Here is a 19,896-nt window from a genome sequence, read left to right as displayed (position 1 = left end):
ATAATGGCAATCAACTCAAATGTACCTTGCTGTAATTAATCTATATACTATCAAATCTCTCAATATCATTGAAATATAATTCCTAGGTCAGTGATGCATCTCTATTCTAGGACTAGAGATGTCGTTGTTTGGACCTAGTCCTAGTGGAATATAGGAATATTGTACTAGAGTGTGGCTGGACTGTTCAAAGGGGTGTATGATGCTGCTTTAGCTTAATAACTGGTGGAAGATGGTACTTGCTGTAGGTCCATATGATAGTCTCTATCTGTACCCATAATTATACGGGACTTTGAAGTGGGTAGAGCCTCTAGGGACACACACATTGATGGGTGCCTGGCTGGTTGCTCCGATGAAAAGTGAGACAAAGGTCTATTGCCACTGGTTTTCTACAGTACTGGGTATTCTCCTGTTCTGGCGAGCAGCGTACTTACCTAGCCCTCCTGATTTAGCTTCCAAGTTCGGAAGGGTTTGGTCTGATTACGAGGTATGACTGTAGATACCAGTGGTACCTTCAGGCTCCTCCTTGGGAATTAAACATAGCTCAGCACTTCAAAATCAATGTTTAGTCCGTTTGGGGCTAGGGTTTATAACTCGTAAATCCACTTCATCTCTTCCTTATTAATTCTCTTTGTAAATTCTCTGCCTCTCCTTGCTAAAAATGAAAGGTATGTTGGATCCCGATTGTGTTTTATTTTGAAGTATTGTGACAGGTTATGGGATTCTAAACCCTTCTTAATGTTGTGTATGTGTTCTCCTAACCATACATGGGGTCTGAAGGTTCACCCTATGTATTGTTGGTGACAAGGGTACTCTAAAAGATAAATCACCTCTTTGTAGTCACATGTTAGAAAATCTTTTATGGAAAATTGCAAATCTGTCTTGGTTGATTTAAACTCTTTTATTGATTTAGTACTCCTTTGTTTGTGTTTTTGCACGCAATGCATCTGCCACAATAATAGACCCTTTTTGGTTTAATTGTGGGTGCAACCAGTGATTGTTCTTGTTTTTTATGGGCTAAATGGTTTTCACACTTTTTCTTTTTAAATCTAGGGCTTTTCTAAATATAACTTTTGGTTTTCTGGGTAATATTGTTTTTAAATTTTGGTCCTGTAGCAAGATATCCCAATGTTTTTGAAGAATGTTTTTAACTTTGAAAGCAGAGTCATGGTAGTCAGTGATGAAAAAAACTTTATCAGTGTTGTGTTTGGTTGACTTTTCTCTTGTTCCTTATATGTGAGGATTTCCTCTCTGTTTTAGCTGGCTGTTTGTGTGAAAGCCCTGTCTACGATTCTCTGGCTATACTTTTTCTCCAAGAACTGTTGTTTTCGATGCTCTCCCTGTGTTACAAAATTGTTAAAATCAGAACAGTTCCTCCTTATCCTCCTGAACTGTCCAAAGAGAATATTGGACAGCCAGTACGGGTTTGCTAAAGTATTTTGTTTCTAACTGATTATTTTCAATATAAATGTTTAAATCTAAAATTCAATAGAAGATTTACTGTGTTTTATGATAAACGGCAACTGGTATGGGTTGTTATTCAGTTAGTTAATGAATTTTAATAAAGAAGATTTGTTGCCTTTCCATATATAGATGATGTCATCTATATAGCGTCGCCAGAGGACCAGATTCACTCCCACTGTAGGGTGAGACCAGATGTTCTCGATTTCCCACATGCTCATAAAAAGGGTGGCAATCCGGTCCCCATGGCTGTGCCCCTGATTTCTAGGTAAAATATATTCTGAAACCAAAAGTAGTTATGAATTAATATGAAATTGATTTTCTCCAAAATAAATTGTGATAGTTCTTGCCTGGGCATTTACTAAACACTGTAAAACGCACCAGGAATATCCTAGAACCTCTAGGTGATTGATTTTAGATCTTTATATTGATTCGGTTTATGCTTTATAGTAATCAATTATCCTAAAGGTGGTGCTCCCACACATAATATCAGAATTCCATTGAACAAAGAGCCAATGTGTATTAATTGGGGCACTCAAAGGATGTAGTAAATATAAAACATTATTAAAGTTTATTAGTATACATTAAAAAATGTTGATCATTATAACACATTGAGCAGTGAAATATAAAAAGTTGAAAATAGAGATATGAACCAAACACAAGGTATTAATAACTGTTAAGACTAGCAATGCTTGCTAGCACGCGCTGTCCACTCTATATTTATGTAATCAGGGGTATAGCTGCTTGTATTCTATGTCTAGGAGCATGTCTGATGTAAATCTTAAGTTCAGGTTAGATACCTATGGGTGATACTATGATCAAGTATATGATACTCTCCCTTCCTTATATTGCGGGAGTTCAAACATTGTAATAATACACCTCAATCTTATATTGCTAACAGTGTCGGCTACAAGTGTTTTTTCTAATATGTCAGGCTCAACCAGCTGGCTAGTCTGCTATGAATCATCAGACTGTATCTCGTCTGACTATGTTAAATATCTCCTGCCAGTTATTGGTCGTATCTGTACACTGCAGATTCTTTACGTAAGTACCACATATGAATAAAAATCTAGATGGCTGAAGATTCCCTAACTCTTATTGTGAGTCCCTGTATAGTGTTGAACATTAATATGTTTCTTGTTACCGCTGAATTAATCTAATCAGCGGTCCCGCTGCTAGCCGAGTTCTATCTCTGCTAACTTAACCACTTGGTAGGTTACGTTCTAATTCAGATTCTGGTATGCCTGTTATAGAGATCTGATAAGCTAGTTGTTCATGCCGACCTTATGATTAGGCGTATAGCATTGGTATCACCCCTTCTATGTTATCCTGCTCTCTAATGATCTGTATACCCTATTTGCATTATAAATCACTATATGGTTAGAGAAGTGGAACAGCGCGTGTTTGAAATGTATAGAAGCCGCAAGGAATTTCAACATTTAGGACTACAACCTATTGCAACTATTCACGCCCATTGGCTTTGCATACAACCAGTATATAACACAAGAAACTAATAGACGATTTCTACTTTCCCCCTTGAAAAAGTCACTCTGTGACAAAACCAGTCACACCTTCAATAACTTCGCGCTGATGTAATTTTGCTGAAGACCTCTCTGTGAGTAGCCAACTTCTTGTTTTCAAATGACTTATCCTTTTATTGGATACCATGCTTTGAGAACAGGACTCCTCATTTGCATGCTACTGGATCATCATAAGTATTTGGTGAATGGCCCACTCTATTTCTGGTGCAAGTACTGCTGTACCATTTAAGAAACATGGACCTCATGAACTATAATAATCGGATTCACTGCTGAGCAACATAATTTATTTCACTTTATTTGTGGACATATGCTAACATTGATTGATTTATGTTGAATGTTTGTTTTAACTACATAAAAATCATTGTGCTATTGATACTTCTCACTCATTTTTGATATTAGACCCAATTGCATAATCATTATTGTGACATACCTATTGCTATTAACACACATCTGGCTCCATCAACTGCATTTGATACAGCCAAAATTGTTAGGGGGCAAAACAGTACCAGTCAAGTTAACCGTCATCGCTATTCTAGTGCTGGAATACTTTTTTTTTTTTTACTACTGACTTATACTTACAAGGTTTGGGATTACTTTGTGCTTTTCCAGCTGCTTTAGCAAGACATTTGCAACTCTTTTATCAAACTTGTGCACATTTCATCCTGTGCAATTAAGTGCAATTGCCAGAGAGTAAGCTGTCAGAGATCCATCACAAGCTTCCAGAGCATTTCTAGGTTCAGTCCAGAGAAAGTCCAGGTCCAGTCCAGAAGTTTAGAGATAGACTAGAATCATTCCAGTTGTTTTCAAAACATCCTGTTTCACTCCCATTGTTTCAGGTGCCTGCTGTTGCTACTACTTCTACATTACAGTCTATAGAGGAGAGTAATTAGTGATCTATGCAGGCCTTGGATTCATGTTGAAAGAGCCCACCAGGTTTCAAGTACTAGACAGTGACCACAGTAAGTGTGAGTACTGACTCATTCTCCATGTTCTACGTTTCCATTTCTTCCATGTCTCTTATATGATACATTAGTTATATAACACTGTGTGCTTGTAGATTTATATGTGAGTGTTTCTCATTTCAAGACCATGCCCAAGCCAAGTGATTTGAGCATCCTGAGGTAACCCCTGGTAGACCTTGCTAAGATCTGCAACCCTGAAAAGAGAACACAACTTGTTTGGAGGCACTGTTTTGGAGAATAGGTGAGAACACCCTAATTGTGAGATTTACTATCTGTGCTTACTTAGTCCACCTGTCTGTTGGAAGGATGAAGGGATATTCTTTCTGCACAGTTTATCTGGGTTTCTTTCTCACCGTCAGTAACCGACTGGTACTGACCACTCCTACTGGTGTCATTTTGCCATCAGACACTCAGCAGCTGCGAGTACCAACTGTGCAATAGTTGTAGGAGAATCTTGCTGCAACCACAAGGCTCCTTCGTGGCACCTAGAACTGGTATAGCTGCTACAGCGCCTCTTTGCTGTGGTTTCGCTGGTACCTCCTGACCGCTACTATTGTTAAGGACTGCTGGGTAGAGGGTAGAGTGTTGACACAGAGATGTTGGGTTCAGCCAGGGAACAGATTAGAGTGTAAGCGGTTATTTGTTGGACACAAGATACAACAGGCAATAGGCGTCAGTAAGAATTTTCAAGCAGTGATGCTCAAGGAGTCCTTACAAGGACCATTAAGCAATAGTTGGAGGTAATAGTTATTATCCAGAAGTACAGATGTTATAATAGATTATATGGTCAAACAGAGCTCTTTATATACTCTTACTGATACACATGTTGGCTGGGGATAAATCAGCCCCCTTCCCTACCTGGCACCAAAAAATCTGAGATATTACATTCAATAGCATCAGAATGTAATATGTTCTCTAAAATTGGATTTAAATGCAATTTAAATTTAACAAAATTTATATCAATCTGTGGTTTCCTAAATTATTTGTTTTTAGGTTTCCTATTTCTTTCTAAGACACATGATGAAAGTCTAACTCCTATGCATTCAGGCTAAAATGTGCCTTGGTCACTCAGAAATGAAAAGGCCTAATTAGCATGGTATTTTCTGTATTCCTTTCTTACATGGGATTTCCTTTCTTTCTTTCTTACAAAAACACATTTCCTCCAAAATCAATACATTTCTAATACAACCATCAGTACATTTGCAATGTTGTGCTGTACATCAGTCCACTGCTTCACCAATTGAAATAAACTTATACAATAAGTTGTTTATAATTGATCCAGCCACACTCCGGTCACCACCCCCCCCCCCCCACCCTTGTCCATACAGTCTACCAGTGGACCATGTACCCATGATTTGGCTTCTGGTCCCACAGTTTCTTGGGGTTATCGGCTCTTCCTGCCAAGACAGTCCGTCAGCATTGCTGTGAGTCATTCCTTGCTTGTGAACAATATGAAAGTCATAAATTTGAAGTGCATAGCTCCACTACAACATTCTGCCATTCTCCCCTGAGGTGTGTTGTAACCACTTTAATGGGTTATGGTCAGTCACCACAATAAAATGTCATCCATGCAAATAAGGTTGAAGTGCCTTCTCTGCCCAAACAATTGCCAAACATTCTTTCTCAACTGTGGCATAACCCACATCCCAGGTTAGCAGTTTCCTGTTCAAATAGGCCACAGGGTGCTCCTGCCCATCTGGTCCCACCTGGCTGAGTACTGCTCCAGGTCTGTACTGTGACGCGTCAGTTTGCACAATAAAGTCCTTGTCATAATTGGGCGCCAACAGTAATGGAACATGAACCAGGGCTCCCATTAATGACTGAAATGCCAGCTCATAAGCAGGTGTCCAGTCCACTACTTTGGGGAGTTTCTTCTTAGTGAATATCTGTCAGGGGATTCGCTACAGTACTAAAGTCTGGGACAAAACATCTGTAGTACCCTGCAGTCCCTAAAAAGGACAGTACTTGTCTTTTGGGTTGTGGGCCGGAGCCAGGTCAGACCAGCAAACTGAAATATCCGCAACACCCTCCCTACATTTTCAGCAAGCCCAGGGCTTACTGAAAATGACAATGTCATTCCAGTAAGCTTGAGCACAGCCTTTACACCCTTCAAGCAGGTAAGCAACCACTTGCTGGTCTCAAAAGGTGGCTGGTGAGCTCTTCATCCCAAACGGCATGGATTTAAACTTGAACAGGTCACATGGGGTAATGAACGCAGACTGTTCTTGAGCCCCTGATGTGAGTGGTAGCTGTCAATACCCCCTTCTCAAGTCAAATGTTGAAATATACTTTGGTCCAGCTAACTCGTCTAACTGGGTGTTAATGCTAGACAGGGGCTAGGCATCAGATACGCTCACCTCGTTCAACCAACGGTAATCTATGCAAAATTGCGATGTCTCGTCCTTCTTGGGAGCCAATACAATGGAGGATACCAAGGGACTGCATAATGTCTGGATCACACCTAGCTCAAACATCTCCTGCATCTCCTTGTATATACTCCTTAGCCTCTGGTGATACCAAACAAGTGTGTTGCCTAATTGGCGTATGCTCACCCGTGTCCACATGGGGCATCACCAATGAAGTCCGGCCGGGCTTCCTTTTAAACTGAGTCGCAATGGGCCGCAACACTGACTCAAGCTGCTCCCCTCTTCTGGTGACTCAACTGCTCATCCCAGCCCACTTCCTCTACACCACCTTCAACTCTGGCATCTGCGAGGAGGTCAGGTAGGTTCTTCAGTTGGTAAGCAGCAAACTGTAGCTACTTACTCCACACGCTTGTGGTATGCCTTTATCATGTTTATGTGGTAGGTCCGCAGCTGCCTACCATTGATATCAAATGACACCACAAAGGTGATGTCAATGTCACTGATGTGTGAGCATCAGAACAACCTCAAAAACTCTGGCACGCACACTCTGATCATACCACGTTATCTACTTGGTCTTTGCTTTCATGAGCCCCATGAGATTCTCTAACCAATTTCTGAACTTTAACACATACTCTACCACAGAGACATGCTGGGCGGGTAGCTCCCCTTCCCAAGACTCTGGAACAGGTCAATGGGTCCTTGGGCTCTGCAGCCATATTGAAAAAGGTAGAATCCTCTGGCACCTCTCGATAAGTAAGCAGGAAGTGTGGCAGGCTGCGTTCCCAATCTCCCACCCTCTGAGGTTACAAATGCCTGTAGCATATGCTTCTGAGTGCAATTGAACCACTCGCATAATCCGTTAGTTTGGGGATGGTAGGGGGTGGTACGGAGTTTCCTTACACCGCACTTTGCCCATATACACTAGACTAGTTCACTAATGAACTGTGTCGCTTGATCGGTTAGGCTCTCACTAGGAAACCATACTTTACCAAATATTCCTAGCAGCATGTCTGCTAACTTTTCCGCAGCTATGGAGGACAGAGCTAGAACCTATCTACCACAGTGAGTATGTATCTCTTCCCCGATCTACCCGGGCACAGGCCTGGGACCTGCAATGTCCACAGCCACCCGCTGGAAAAGTGTCTGGCTCGACCAAGCTGCTGACACACATCACAGGGCTTACAGTAGGTTCGGACATTCCAGGCCAGATAAAGTTCTCCGCCAAGAGCTTCAGTGTTTGGTCTCTCCTCTGGTATCCAGCCATAGGGTTTTTGTGTGTCACTGACATCAGTTGCGCTTGAATACTCAGTGGATATACAAATCAGTGCTCAAATTAAATCCCAGAAACTGTGAAAATTAATCCAAGCATAGAAGTATGGCCAATAGGACATACATGTTAGTTTGAAGATTATCTGTTCCCCCAACCACCACCAGCACTCCTTTTCTACCACACCTCCTCTACTTTCCCCCTCCAACACCCTTTCTCCTTCCTGCAGTCCCTTCTTCCATTTCTCCCCCTGCAGGTATCAAATTTTAATTTTAATTTGTTAGAAACCTTTACTTCGTTTTTATTAACTATACTACAGTGGTTATTAGCTTGAATCTATCTGCTGATTTTATTTCAACAAAGATTTTTTTATTTTGTTTATAATTTTAGTTTATTTTACACCATAGTGTGTGTGCTATTATTTATCCTAGTAAATATTTATTTTTATACATTTTATTTTAGAATAATAAATATAACCAGCTTTGAAAGGATACGTTTAAGTTGTAGGTAGTATCTGATAAATTAAATTTAAATGCAATATAACACTTATAAAGAGTGAAGTAATGTACTTCATTTACTACCAGTGGATATAAACATAAATTTACTTGACAAATACAAATAAATGCTCAAATTAAATCCCATAAACTGAAAATTAAACCAAGCACAGGAGTATGTCCATTAGCAATAGAAATCTCCAAGGATGCACAACTTTCCCTTCCAGATGCCCGCTCCTATCCTCGGGCAGAAGCATCTTAAAAAACAGACAAGAAAGGGGCACGCCATAGTACAGATTAAACTTGTTTATTCAAAACTTTACACGCTACAGTGAAATGTTCCGTAATATATCCATTCAATCAAAACCGAGTGAAATTCAGAATGCCAGGCCACAACCCAGCGCATTTCATCTCAAGGGATCTTCATCAGGGGGATTAAAAATTCCATCTTCATGACCCGACATCTGATGCACTGAGGGAGGTGGTCCTGGCTCCTGCTGGATGGGTGCTATTATCGTTAGCGCACAAAAACAGGAAGCCTAACCTTCACAACATTTGTTGAAACACTATGCAAATGACAACACACATAAATTGCAGAAATCCAGATTGATTAGGCTTCCCTGCCATTTACCACACTATGGTCCAAAAAACCCACCCTCTGAAGAATCACATAAAGGTGCCACAGGAGTCAAACACAATGCTGCTTTTATAGTGCAAAGAGAAAAATACAGTTCCACAAGATATTGCAGCATCCTTTTATATATCCATATATTTAACCATACATCTCACCATATAAGCCTATCAGACTTTCCTACCCCTTCGCCTCCTGACTTCAAGCACCTCGGCCACACATTGGCATAAAGTGAGAAAGTATTAGTCCATGGCCACAGTGCAGGGGCCAGCAAAATTCCTCTCTGGAGATGTTCCCTTCTCTCAGGTGCTTGGGCCTTCCTATGATCCTGCCCTATTATGATCTGTTTAAGGCACTTTATAGATATTCAGGCAGGGATTGGAAACAAAGTGTTGTTGGTAGAGTATGAGAGTGCATTATAGTACTTGGCTGGTGCGGGTGGTGATGTGTGTGCACTGCAGACATGGGTTCCTGCAGCTAATTGATCTAGAAAAAGTTATACTTATCAGTCCTTAGTCGTGGAGTGATCCTCGTAGTGGGTTGCTGTTGTGTTTTATCAGGGCTCTGATCCATAGGGGATAGGTATGGTGGTGGAAACAAGGTTCCCACATCTGTTTTTTTCCTTGTTTGCAGAGCTAGGTGTAAGAGGGGTGATACTGTGAGTTTAGAGATAGTTTGTTATCAGGGTTCAGAGAACCGAGGTAGGTGGTTTGAAAAGACTTTTTCAAATATTTCATGTATTATTTCTTATATTGTTTTCTACATAACCACCTATTCCGTTTAACTCTTCCTCTATATTTAACATTGCCCACTTACTCTTCCTCTATACCCCATTATCCTTCCACCAATTTCGTCCTACTTATGTGACCTACCCCCCTATTCTTCCAATGTCCTACCGTCACCTTTCCTGATTCATTGCGTTACTGAATATTAGATTTACCACTTCTCCCCACTCACAGTATTATTGCTGCATGCCACCTGCATGCTAACTACCTCAACAGCCTATTCAAACCACCTACATAGATTCTCTGAACCCTGATAACAAACTATCTCTAAACTCACAATATCACCCCTCTTACGCCTTGCTCTGCAATTGAGACTCTAGTCCCCTACAGACCAGAGCCAAATTGTTGGTATGCAGGATCAAATTGGCAAGAGGCAAGGGCCATGCAAGTAGTGTCGGCAACACAATAGTGGGCTTGGGCAGCATGCAAGAGGCATGGCTATCTCTTTAGAAAGCACTAGACCGCTCAAAACCCCTCTCTTTCCCCTTCATATACACTGGGAATGCTGCATGCACCACTGTTCGGAGGCCCACAACTCTTCTTTCAGAAACAGAGCAGTGTGAAGCAGGAAATAGCTTCGCACAATCTCTGCAGTCAGAAAAAAGTCCTGACAGCATGGAACAGTCTTTCAAAATCATGACAGTCACAGAATCCAGACAGATGGCAGACTATGCTGCTCTCCTACATGTTCTTGCAGCTTTGACTACCTGCTGCTGTTAGTGTCTTAAGCTAAATTGCACCTTTGCTGAATCCAGGGATGTTGGAGCTCTGTTTGAAAAAGGAATTGGTACTATTTAGCTGCTGAAAACTATACAATGAGTGTATACTCTAGGCCTACCTCTCACCAACCAGCCCCGAAGTAAAATAAATAAAACCCACAATTAAATATCATCCCTCTCAACCAGTTTATGTTTAAACAGGCCTCCCATCCCCAACCATACCCAGATTCAAATTAATAGCATTCATATTTAATAAACAGGCCTGTTTCCCCCAACCAGCCCCAATATCAAATTAATAGTTTAATAAATAGGCTTATTTCCTTTAATGATCTTACACATTAAATTATTAGCCTGGAAATGACTACAGAGGCCCCACATTGCATTAATAGCCCCATGCAGTATATTATTAGCGAAACATTTAAAAAAGAGCCCCCACTTTACATTAATACCTGTCACCAGCCCCCATGTATTAATAATAGCCCTTTTACCAGACCCCACATTATATTAATCTTTCCAAATACACTTACCCGCTCTGCAGACGCTTATGCCTTTATTTTCTTTAGATTTCTTGTTGCTTTCAAATTGCTTTCAGTATCCACCTCAAGGTTACTGGGAGCCAAGAGGTTATGTTTTATTCTGCATAAACCAAGCTGATTCCTACTGATCTTGTTGACGGTAACATATGCGTGCATATGCAATTCTTACCAAATCTTCAAAACGCTTCCCTACTACTAATGTAAAACTTACTGGTCTGTTATTCCCAGGTTGTGATATATTTCCCTTTTTAAATAATGCAATCACATCTGCTTGACTGCAGTCCTAAGGCCCCAAGCTATAGGATACAGAATATTTGAAGATGATAACAATTGCTGTGGCCATTTCAGAATGTGTTATTTATCTAGCTGTAGAATATAAAACAGAAATGTTACATATGACCTTCTAGAAACACAAACCTATGTACAATACCAGGTTATGTGATAATGGATAACTCCTAAAAGAACAAAAAAAAAACTAAGCAGATAGCATCCAATATTCTCCATTTGTACAATAGTCTAGTAAAAATATACTATTTTATTAAGCCATCAAATCATATTCTTTAATATTTTACTTGCATGACATTCAGATTTTTGTATTTTACAAATAACATTTGTTGAATGACAACTCTTACAAAAATGTAATATATAGTTGCATCATGTATTATATTGTACAATATTGTAATTATAAAGCATGAGGTGACTATGCCATGTCCTTCGAGGACTGTTCCATACAAGGAGTTCATATTGGTAAACGGATGGGTCATTACCGTGTCTTCCTTTCTAAGAAAGAAAATTGGCCTTTCCCCAGAGACAAGAAGAAGAAACGAGTTCTTTCTGTTGCAGCTTAAGGGAACATTTTACATCTAGCTCTGGCCTCTGGCTCTTGACCTGACATGATTTCTGAATCTGAACTAGTTGCCAAAGCTAACGTTAATGCAGTATATTATCTTTACCTACTCCATAGTCTTCAGCAAAAACAAATAGAAAAACGAAAACGTATATGAATAGATAAGCTGGTGCATATATAAATATTATAATAAGTGGTGTGTGTGTCTGCAATCTCCGTCTGGACCAGACTTATAGTTTAAATTATGAAGAAAAACATTTGCTTGGCCTTTCCTAACATTGCACAAGCACTCGCATTAGCTCGTCTTTCCAGGGCAGTTTGATTTCAATCAAGGCTTGCAAAGAGCAGAATGAATAATATTGAATACATACGCCAATCAGCCACAATATTAAAACTAGCTGCCTAATATTGTGTAGGTCCTCCTTGTGCTGCCAGAACAGGTCTGATCCATTGAAGCATTGGCTCCACAAGACCTCTGAAGGTGTCCTGTGGTATCTGGCATCAAGGCATTAGCAGCAGAACCTTTAAGTCCTGTAAGTTGCAAGGTGGATTGAGACCTGGGGAATGTGGAGGCCAAATCAAAGCCTTGAATTCTTTGTCATGTTCCTCAAACTCTCTTGAACGATTTTTGCAGTATGGCAGGGTGCATTATCCTGCTGAAAAAGGCCACTACCATCGGGGGAAACCGTTCCATGAAAGGGTGTACTTGGTCTGCAACAATATTTACGTAGGTGGTACAAGTCAACGTAACATCCACATAAATGCCAGGACCCAAGGATTCCCAGCAGAACATTTCCAAGAACATTACACTGCCGCCACTGGCTTGCTTTCTTCCCATAGTGCATCCTGGTGCCATTACTTTCCCAGATAAACAACACATACACACCCAGCCATCCACATGATGTAAAAGAACATGTGATTCATAAGACCAGGCCACCCTCTTCCATTGCTCCATGGTCCAGTTCTGTTGCTCACGTGCCCATTGTAAGTGCTTTCAGTGATGGATAGGGGTCAGCAGGAGTACTCTGACCGGTCTACGCCTATGTAGCAAGTTGCAATGCATTGTGTGTTCTGACACCTTTGTATCATAGCCAGCATTAACCTTTCAGCAATTTGCGCTACAGTAGCTCTTACGTGGGATTGGATCAGACGGGCAAGCCTTCACTCCCCACACGCATCAATGAGCCTTGGGCGCCCATGACACTGTCGTCGGTTCACCTGTTGTCCTTCCTTGGACCACTTTTGGTAGGTACTAACAAATGAATACCAGGAACACCCCATGCCCAGTCGTCTAGCCATCACAATTCGGCGCTTGTCAAAGTTGCTCAGATCCTTACGTTCGCCCATTTTTCCTGCTTCCAACAAATCATCTTCAAGAACTGGCTGTTCACTTGCTGACTACTATATCCCACTCCTTGACAGGTGCCACTGTAATGAGATAATCAATGTTATTCACTTCACTTATCAGTGGTTTTAATGTTGTGGCTGATCAATATATACTTTATGCAGCATTTGAGGAGAATGTATATGCTTTTGGTGAGGTTAGAATCTTCGAGTGAAATCCGGCTCTTGTTCCACCAACTAAAGTGCTTTCACACTGGACCCCAGGTAAGTAACCTGCAGGGAATGAGTTTCCCTTGTGATATTCAGTTTTCGGTGGAATTATTATTTAAACATTCATGCCTCATAGAATACTTATTGTCAAAGAAAATGACCATTATTCCAATGAAGCATACAATCAAGACAAGTGATTATACAAATAGCAAAATAATGTAGCAGGGATACTTGTTGTGTTGTACATTTATACAGTAGAAATGCATTTTCTGTGTTTTTATGGTTGTTTCCTTTTGGTTTAATTATGTCTGCATTGATGTTCTACTTATAAGAGGAGGTGGTGATATAAGAAAGAGGTATTTCCCACTGGGCTATGTGAATAGTGCTCGAAGCATGTAAGGCAGATGGTTGATGCAGAATCTTCTGCCGAAATACATCTCTATTCAAGATGATGTTGCACTCTATTTTCTATCCAGGCTGTCAATATATCTCCGCCATGGTATTTAAATCACATTAAGCTTTCTTTTATTCATGTACCCCCATGTGATTTTGTCTAGATACAATGGATGTGCTTGCTTACGACCACTGGTGGATGTGCTAGAATTAGTAGGTGATTTTAATCCCTTTGGGGACCATAGCTCCAACTCATGCATATAATGTCCAAAATTCTGTTTTATGTCCTGTGATTGATCACATAAGTAATCTTTCTGATTGCTAAATTCAATTTATATTCCTTTACTTGTACAGTGTTAGCAAGACGTGCATTCTTCATTGGTCATGGTTGAGAACTAGTGAATATGTAGTCTTATTTAAATGAGGAAACACCATCTTTTTAAAACTAAATAATGAATAATTAGACCCACTGTGCATGATAAAACAAATGTCATAACCTTGTTATAACAAGCATGTATTTGCAGTATATGCTCTAAATAAATGAGAGAAGAACAGTGCTCATAGAAATTGTTTTAGAAAGGGCAATTTATTAAAACTCTACTTATAGTAAATGTTATAAATGTATATGTAGAGCTCTATTTAAGTAACAAGACAAATGATTTTTCATATCTGTTAGATGCTTTGTGGAAGCTCTTTTTGTGACAAAGAAAAGCAGGAATTAACTTTCTATTATAACTTGGACACTGGGGGGCACTGTTCCATTAGAGCTTAAAAAAGATATATCACTTCATGTTGGCTAAGCAATCAGTATAACAGATACCACCTTTGTTCATATATACAAATACACAGATATATAGTAAATAGAACGTAAAAAGCAAGTTAACTTATAACCAGACTAATATACTGTGTGTGTGTGTGTGTATATATATATATATATATATATATATATATATATATATATATATACACACATACACACACACACACACACACACACACACATTAGCTGTTGCCCTGGGTTTAAATCTTCAGGTTATCAAGTTATCATTGATTTCACAGTAACTGTCAACCTCTTAAAAGTAAATAGCAGCATAGCAGTTCTTCCAACACACACATGATGGCGCTGCCCAGTGTCATTTTTATTTTTATATTTAATGTCATCCAAATCCATCTAGTGAAAGGCTCAGAACAGGCTCCCCAGGTCAAAGCTCTGCCTAACATACGCCAATGTTAGATCCGACCCATACCCTAACGCCACTCAAAGCTGGATCACCTCACATTGGTTTCATCCCAATCCGTGCAGGGGTATCTGAATGCAGGCTCAGAACAGGCTACTTGGTTCAAAGTTCTGCCCAGTGTACATGAACAGGAGGTCCCACCCTATAACCTGGCCAGGATCCAATGGGATCTCGCATTGGTTTCATCCCAATCGGTGCAGGGGTGTCCAAATGCATAACCAGACAGACAAACAGACCAATGATTTTTTACATTATATTTATATATATTATTTATAGTGCCAATTTTTTGAGTGATTGTCCTATTTGATTTTTTATGAATTAGTTCACCCTTTAAAAGTGTGTACAGTGTGAAAGACCACGCAACCCTGATGAAGTTGTGTAATGAAACGCGTAGAATGGTCTCTCGCACACTCTATCCATTTATTGTATACACTGTCTACATGTGGATCTTCAGGTGACGTCACTTCTGGTCAGGACCCGTCTCCAGCATCCATGTATGGACCAGATAAGCAATATTACCTTCATTTTATTATAAGGGTTTTTAACAATTGGTGTAATAAACGTCTTTTAGACTATTACACACGTGTGTGACCACTTGTTGTGGTTTATTCTCCTTTCCACATTGGATTTGAGTTTAAGTGATATCACTCAAGTAGAATGAAGAGTGATAAGCAAGGTTTTTATACAGATTAGCCCTGTTTACTTTATCAGTTGTAAACAGTTTATATTTTAGAATTTTATATTAAATGGTACAAGGCTTTATTACACTATGAGCGGTCTCTGACTCTATTTGTTTCTTTTTTGTTTTTATTTCTCCCTGGTTGGGGTGATTGAGCTGGAGCAGCTGCCGCCAAAAACTGCTGTGCTCCCTCCCATACAGCTTAACCAATCCCAGTGCAGCCGGACTTGCTGGTACAAGCAAAAACAGGGGGACAAAAAGAGTGATGTCACTATGATTTTACTAATACCAGCACTAGGCTTGGCAGTCGGGGCTGGTGGCACTATAGCAGGGGAATCCACAGCATGGTGTCCCTCGTTCCATAATGAAAATTGGAAAAAAAAATTATGCAGACCCCCTTTCCCTAGGGGTACCCAGCACTGTGCTGAAAGAACCCACTACTGGCTGGTGGGTGTGGGATAATAAGTAGAGTAATAGTAAAAATGCCCAGGTTGCCATTAAGCATTTGTCCATGTTGGCGCTTGTGATACTACACTAGCATACCAATGGCTGCCAGGGGATGATTTCACTTTGGGAAACACATACACAGGGGTCTTGATCTGTCAAACAAAATAACCCTTATTATCGCCACTAAATTAGCTCTAAAGTTCTCCCGCTGCTCTTAGCCTCACTGGTCTTATTTATAATATGGGTATTTTTCCACGGACGCTTGAGCTCAAGTCGTAGGAAATACTCATGTTATAAATAGGACCAGACGGGCTAGCCCTTTTGGATCTATAACAGATTAAGACCCCTTGATGTATTTGGGTTTTTTGTTTTGCCAAGCAAGTATCGTTTGGATCTATCACAGGTGAACCCCTGGATGTAGGTGAACAATAAATAGGGTGAATGAAGGATATTTTGGTGTGTTTTCATTTCAATTAAAAGTGTTTTCACTCCTGTGTGTGTTCTATTTACAGTTTTCTTTAGTGCACTACAGGTCCCAGTGGACCCCGGGTATGCTGGTGCTTGTAGTACTACCCAGACACTTAATGTCAGCCTGGCCATGCTGGTACCTGTAGACAGGGCCGGATTTACCACTAAGCAACTGTCATGGGCACTAGGAGTCTTTACCCAGGTATCACCAGATGATGGACTTACCAGAACAGTATAGGTGGTAATATGGTACTCTGGTAGCGGGGTGATCACGGAACAGGAGACAGCAGATGGTAAGAGAATGCTCGTGGAAAGTCTATGACTAGCAGCACTGGTAATATATAGATAACTGTACACGAGGAACTGGATGGACAAGGAAACGTGAGGGTAGTCAGTGGTCTGCGTTAGCAAGTTGTACCACTGCTATGTGAAAGGATAATGGAAACTGGTGACTCAGGAAACAGGGAACAGTGGTCTGCCTCTAGCAAGTTGTACCACTGAAATATATAAGTGAGGAGGAGCACAGGGAGATAAATGCAATGCAGAGTATACACGGGCACACTGAACTTGATCCCACGATGACATGCACAAAATAGTAATAACTGAGCAGCACTGCACAAATATACAAAGTCACAAGAACTATCCAGGCTAAAAGGTAACAGTCAAATGATGGCAATAGTCTCAGTGGATAGGAAACTACAGAGGAGAACAACTCAGTCCAGCAAGATATGCAATACACCAGCACAGTCAATGAGAAGTATGCATACCGTGGTTCAGGAGAGCAGGCTGTCAGAAAGAAGTGCAGGGATACCTGAACGGCTGGAGGCCGGCAGGATACGAAGTCCCAGGAGGGTGGAAGCGGTAACCAAGTAGGTGCAGCGCACAGTAGGTAGACCAGCAAGGATATAAACAATACTCAGGAAGCAGTAGTATATAGAACTGGACACCCGGAGAACACAGGAGAGTAGAGGCGGTCTAGCCGAGATGAAAGCAGCGGAGCATTGATCCGATGTAGACAGGCAAGTTGACACAAGCGTGAACACTGTAGAAGCACAGGGACAGCGGATCGGCTGGCTGCAGACACGAGGAGTACTGGAGGGTTGCGATGAGCAGGACACTGCAGATACACGGAGGCAGCGGATAGGAATCAGCTGGTGCAGTCACGATGAAACACGGGAGAGTAGAGGTGAGCAGGATATTGTAGATACACGGAGGCAGCGGATAGGAATCAGCTGGTGCAGTCACGATGAAACACGGGAGAGTTGAAGTGGACTGGAAACTGTAGTAGCACAGAGGCAGCGGATAGGAATCAGCTGGTGCAGTCATGATGAAACACAGGAGAGTTGAAGTGGTCTGGAAACCACAAACGAACAACAGGAATCAGCAGGAGCTGAATACACGAGGAAACACAGGAACACCTTCAGAGGCTCAAGGGGAATGAGACTCCAAGATCAGGCAACGAGGTATTGAACACAGGTGCTTTAAATAGGGAGTGTTGCCTGATCAGCCAATTAACTAAAAGGAACATGTACTGAAGGATTGAAAGGGCTGCACATGCGCAGACCCTCAGGATGGTGGACGGCCACGGTTCCTAAACACACGAGAAGTAGCACTCACAGTCCGGTGAGTGACAGCAACCTAGGCAATTGCCTAGAGCCCAGCAGTCCCCAGAGGGCCCTCCCAGGGCCGGCGGTGAGACCACCCTTTAAAAATGGGCCGCTACTTATGGGCCAGTGCTATATGCTTGCCCCTCCCCCGGGCTTAAGTCTGCCAGCCAGCCCCAGAATAGGGGTATATGTTATGCTAAAAAAAATATAGTGTTATGGATTATTTCAGGGCAGGGGTCCCAAACCAGTATCTTGCCTAGGGCCCATTGAGGTCTAAATCCGGCTCTGCCTGTAGAGCACCAGGGACAAAATGGTTTTTACTATATAATTTTTCTTATTGCTCCATACCCAATAGTGCTTTCAGCACAGGCCTGGGTACACCTGGGGAGGGATGCTTTGTTTTTTTGAGGACCCAGTATCCCTAAGGAATCCAGCCCTGTGCTGCCAAGCCTGTGGTTGATTTGTTACTATGGCTGGGGGACCCCATGCTGCAGGTTCTCTGCTTCAGCCTCAGGTGGCAATGCCTAGTGCTAGTAATAGTAAAATGGGGGGACCCTATGCTTTTCTCCCCCCGATTCTGCAAGTACCATCCTAAGCTGGCTGCACTAGGATTGGTTAAGCTGTCTGGGGGAGGAGCACTGTTTTATTTATTTTTATTTTATAATATGTCGTGTCAGCGGTATTGCCTATTTAAATCTAACCCTTTATGTCAACATTGTGACTGTCGACATTCACAATGTCAACATTTTAACCCCGTCAACCTATTGAACATATCAATCATTTAACTGTGTTGACATGTTCATTGTAGACATTTCGACTACATCACATCACATCACACCAATCAGCCACAATATTAAAACGACTGACAAATGAAGTGAATAACATTGATAATCTCATTACAATGTCAAGGGGTGATGTATTAGGCAGTAAGTCAACAGTTGAAGTTGATGTGTTGGAAGCAGGAAAAATGGGCAAGCATAAGATTCTGAGTGACTTTGACAAGGGCCAAGTTGTGATGGCTAGACGACTGGGCAGAGTATCCAAAAACTGCAGGTCTTGTGTGGTGTTCCCTGTATGCAGTGGTTAGTACCTACCAAAAGTGGTCCAAGGAAGGACAACCAGTGAACCGATGACAGGGTCATGGGTGCCCAAGGCTGATGCACATGGGGAGCGAAGGCTAGCCCATCTGGTCCAATCACAAGGAGGAGCTACTAATGCTGAAAGGTTAATGCTGGCTATGATAGAAAGGTCAAAATAGTAAACATGTAACTCACAGCGCTGAAAGGGTCACATATCCAAAAATGCCAGCATCATAATGGATAACTGTAACACAAAAGAAAATATACATAGAGCAGTAAAGTCCCAACAGAGTGGTGTAGGATCTATATAAGGGCCCTGGAGATGAATCCCTATTCAGGTGTGTTCTAAGTAGCCAGCTAATGGATCACCATGTGAGGGAGTCCCCGTAGGACATGCGCTTACAAGTTGAATTCTTGAACCACAGCACGTCAAAAAACACTTCTGATGGAACATCTGCTATCTTCCTCCACTGAAATCTCCAGCGATGAGGACATATGCACAGAGATAAAGATCATAGCATAACAACATTTATTAAATGTATAAAAAATATAAAATACACAGAGATTAGTCTGCTTCTAGGAGCGTACCCCAATGAAGAAAAAACACAGCATATCGAGAGAAAATTGGAGTGGGTTTACCCGATGGTAGTAAACTCCCAAATGGCTGCAGTTCTCCTCGGGTAGTCCTAGATCAATGTCTCCCTGTTAATCCAACGCGTTTCGAATACACAGATTCTTTTCAAAAAGACTATGGTCTGATGAATTATGTTTTCTTTTACATCATATGAACAACTAAGTGCATGTGCGTTGTTTAGCTGGGAAGAT

The sequence above is a fragment of the Mixophyes fleayi genome, chromosome 8 (genome assembly GCF_038048845.1).
Source record: "Mixophyes fleayi isolate aMixFle1 chromosome 8, aMixFle1.hap1, whole genome shotgun sequence".
Lineage (NCBI taxonomy): Eukaryota > Metazoa > Chordata > Amphibia > Anura > Limnodynastidae > Mixophyes > Mixophyes fleayi.
The sequence above is the reverse complement of the archived record's forward strand: the minus strand, read 5'-3'. Positions refer to the sequence as shown.